The sequence below is a fragment of the Canis lupus genome, chromosome 10 (genome assembly GCF_048164855.1).
Source record: "Canis lupus baileyi chromosome 10, mCanLup2.hap1, whole genome shotgun sequence".
In the NCBI taxonomy this organism is placed as follows: domain Eukaryota; kingdom Metazoa; phylum Chordata; class Mammalia; order Carnivora; family Canidae; genus Canis; species Canis lupus.
Genome location: NC_132847.1, coordinates 19,680,922 through 19,685,670, shown reverse-complemented (window position 1 = coordinate 19,685,670; position 4,749 = coordinate 19,680,922).

Below are 4,749 nucleotides of genomic sequence, written 5' to 3'. Positions count from 1 at the left end.
ACATACTCTGTATTCTCTTCTGGTACTTTATGATGCACAGGCTCACCCTGAAGGCTCTGAGAAGCTCTGCTTTGATAAATGTAGCATTGTCCAAATTTATTTGATCATGTAACACCCAATTTATTGTTTTTCTTTTAACTTTTCAAAAAATTTACCCAAGTGTAACTCAAAAAATATTGGTTCAGCGTTTTTATCTCTTTATTGTCGTAACTTCAATCTAGAGTGACGATGGTTATAAATAAATATAAAGAGTTCTAACTGCAGGGAAATCTGGTGGAAATGTGCATATCTGGGGCTTCTCGACCCTTAGTATTCAGGTAATCATTTGGTCTTTTTCTTTATGACAAATATTTATGAAAGTATAATTTCCCCTTGGAATTTGACCCAGAATTACTGTGTTTTGAAACATGAGAATCATAAAAATAGACTTACATATGGTTCACAAGGCAAAACTGTCTACATATTAACCTTATTTCACTTCTTTTCCTCTCCTCATTCTCTCTCTCCTATTTTTCCTTTTTTCTGCCCCATTTCCCTTCCTTACTCCCTCCCTCTCTGGTTTGTACCAATAACCAAGTGAAATATCTCTAAGTCTTTCCAGCTGAAAAGCCTGTACAATGTCCAGATGAGCAATTGGGGTTCATCAAATTATTTGAGTTTGAAAATTACTTGGACAGTTCTGATTATGAAGAATGCCTGTGACTAGCTTACAAGTCTTTTTTATTTATTTTTTTGGCTATTGTAAAAACATACTCAACATTGGTGAACAAAGGAGGTGATTAGGATAACTAAATGCACAGAAATTGGAGAGTGGCATCCAATTAAATTGTGTTCTTGGGCAAATTATTGAATCCCTCTAAGCTTGTTCCCTCACCTATAATGCGAAGAAAAAAATAGTACCTTATAAGGTTGCTGTGAGGTTTTACAGGTACAGTTGTTAACAGAATGGTTAGCATATATTAAATGTTTAAAATGGGTTCATTGTTATTTTGAGTAGATAAGAATATATTTTTATTTCAGCTGTCTCTGATAGTAAGCGAACTGCCAAAAAAAGAGTTAAAAGCCACACTGCCATCTTTAATTAAAAGGCAAACTACATTTCCCAGAATCTCTTTATTTGTGTGATTCTGGGTTAGAACTGGCAAAAAGAGAGCCCCCTGGATGGCTCAGGGGTTGGGCTCTGCTTTCAGCTCAGGGTGTGATCCTGGAGCTTAGGGATGGAGTCCCACATCGGGCTCCCTGAGGGGAGCCTGCTTCTCCCTCTGCCTCTACCTCTGCCTCTCTCATGAATAAATAAATAAAATCTTAAAAATAAAAGAGCTGGCGAAAAGAGGAATGTTATTGAGATTTGGACAGCAAAATGGAAATAGCACCCATTAATCTGAAAGTCTTCTTGCAATCAGGTGCAGTGAGAGACAGAGTCACAGGTGCTTGGCAGGTTCCAGACTGCCTTTGCACTCTTGAGCTCTGTGTCCATTTATTCTTTCTGACTGCTTGTCCTGTTGACCAACAGCAAATTCAAATCTACTACAGGCTACTTGGCTGTGTAGTAGAGGAAGGAAAAGGAGGAAGCTACACAGAGGCAACAGCATCCCGTAGAGCTCTTAACAAATTATCCCTTCTTACCTGGCTGCTCTGATTGGTCGGTGACTCCTCTGATTCTCTAACTCTTCTTATGGACCTTCACTTTCTCAGCTCTTCCTGCTGTTGTGTGAATTCAAATCTGTTGAATGATAAACATGGGTTTTAAATTCACAGTTCAAAAAAAAAAAATTTCACAGTTCAAGGTCTAAGTTGGGAACCAAAAAGCTTCCATGACTATCTTCAAATAAAACCGTTTAAACTGTACTGCTGATGTTTTGCCATCTGTAATGTCTTCTAAATCCATATGCAGGATCATGTCCTAGAAGATCCAAAGGGACCAGTAGAAAGTGTGACATGTGAGGTGTCATACATGCCAAAGGAATCTCAAGATTTCACCAGTTCACATGAACTTAAACCCAGTGTATATGTACGGGAATATTTCTTAATGGTTTTATATTAGGGCAGAGGAAATACAATGTTGTATCAGCCTATGCTTTCGATATGGGTTCAGTGAGTGGATATTCTGGATTTAAAGTGTTATTTCATGTAACCAACAGTAATTCTAACAATGTCTCTGAAAACTCAACCCAATGGTGGTCTATACTGAATAAAAATGATGCCAAAACTTCCTTATTATAATGTGGTAAAGTATACAAATATTTAGGGAGATTGGCTTTAATATGATAGATGCTCATCCACCTGTTAAATATGTCCCCTAACAGGCTCCCGAAGGCATTTCCTTTACCAAGGCTTTGAACTCCCTTCACATCAGCAAAGGCTGTATTGGAATCCTTAAAGAACTTCGTAGTGGCTCTTCTCTGAAAGTCTGGAATAAGGAAATGCTACCACAGAACTGGACTTCTTAAATTTAATGAGGATGATGGAATTCCATAAGGGCAGGAAGAAAGGGCTGCATTTCAATGCCAGAGACCAGATGGGAATGGTTACCATAAAGGGCAGCAGAACCAAAGGGGTAAAGAGAATGGTTTGACCTGCAAAGATTTTGGCTAATTGATGATTGAGTCCCTATAACTGAAATAGGCATTCTACTGAAGTCTCACTTGATTTGTATAAGTATGAAATCTCTGGACTTTGTGAAAAGAGGTCTGATTTGGATCACCACATGAAGACATTACATTTCCTTGATCAATTTCTCTATGGGCACAGATTCACTGATTCAGACTTCTTCAATGAAGGGGAGGCTGGATCATTTTAAGGAAGGATCCTGCTATACTGTCCAATTTAATACTACAAATTTATCTTCAAGTTTTCCCTGATGGGCACAATGTACTTACTGATTCTCAACTAATACTATTCCTGGTGACCCCAAATTGCTCATGTAGCTCCAATGTCAGGGAAAGAGCTTACGGAAGTCAGATAATTGAATCAAGTTTTGGTTTACATCTCTCTCATAAGGAATTCAAAAGTCACTGACCACCCCACCCCCATATTTATTTTTCTATTCTGGGAAGTATATTTGGAATAGAAATTCTTAGAAACTAGCAGAACCCCTGTTTACCTTGTTAGCGCTAAGATCTGTATAGAATGAGGGCTTTTAAGATGATAATGGCAGTGGAAGCCCCTAGAACTGCCTCTACATACCACAACTGGAAAGAAAACCAATACTGCATTTTTGGAGGGATTTCAGAATTACCTCTATCATTAAGGATTTGTAGGAAACAAAAATGGTAAGGCCCTACCACCCAACACTAGTAACAGACTGAATATTCAAAATAAAAGAAAAAAAACATGGCATTGTTCCGTTAGGCCATCTGTTTCAGGGTGATGGCAAACACGGTAATATCAGAAATTTACCTGAGTATGACAGCCCACTGTTTCATTTTATTTGCTGTACTGAGTTCCCTGTATAGAAACAATAGCATATGGAATTCCACAATAGTGAATGAGGTATTTGGTAGGTTCGCAGACGAAATTTTGGCAGAAACTTTGGAGTCTGGGAAGGCAAATCCACATTCAGGGTAGGTGGCTCTTTCTGTGAGAACAAGACTATTTTGTGACACAGGTGATCTGATGCAAGCATCCTGCAATCAAGGTGGTGGGCAGGTCCTCCCATAGAATGGTGCCATAGCAGAAAATAGTACCTTGTCTACTATTGTTAGGTTGAGCTCTTAGTAGCTAGACTGGACTTGGTGAGGGGATATTCATGTTGCCAAACCTGTGCATAATCTCCATTCCTGCCTGGGCTCATTGGGCAACAATGAGGGTGGCTGAGGAAAGAGAATGACAAGAAGACCTTGTCATCTTCTCCACTTGATGATTGATACCTTTCTTAGGAGGGTGCTTTTTGGGGGGAAGCCATGGGATATACATATATAAGTAATATATCAAGACGGTCGATCCACATACCTTCTCCTCAGAACTCCCTCATCACCACTTTTTAAATCCCATTCCTTCCAAGTCCCTGCCAATCCAGCCACCACCTCAATTGCAGTGGGATTACATTAGAACACTTCTATCACAAAACAGGCTGTCATTTGTTCTCACAAAAATGGCCACTTACCCTGAATATGGATTTGCCTCCCCAGCTTGCACAGTTTTTCCCACAGTATCATCCATTAATTTACCAAATGCCTCATTTACTGCTATGGTATTCCATATAATGTTTGTTTCTGTTTAGGGAACTCATGTTACAGCAAATAAAATGTGGTACAGGCCTCATGCTCCTGTAAATCACTGATATATGCTCTCCATCACCCTGAAGCAGAATGATACAATATCTTTTTTCTTTTTTTTTTTTTAAGATTTTTATTTATTTATTCACGAGAGACACAGAGAGCAAGCAGAGACACAGGCTGGGGGGAGAAGCAGGCTTCCTACAGGGAACCTGATACAGGACTCGATCCTACGACTTGGGTCACACACTGAGCCAAAGGCAGATGCTCAACCACTGAGCCACCCAGGCATCCCTCTTTTTTTTTTTTTCTTCAATATTCAGTTCTAGGACCAGTTGGGTACAAACATTCTAAAGATATTGTAGATGGTCTGATTCATCTATAAATACATGGTGATATTTCTACCTCGATTCATGGATTTAGGAATCAAGGGACATAATTGAGAGTGTCTCCTCTTACTAAGTAATTTTTCCCTATCTCATGAGCCTACTCTCACTTAAGATGTGTTGATACTGGTTAATTTTAGGTCTCA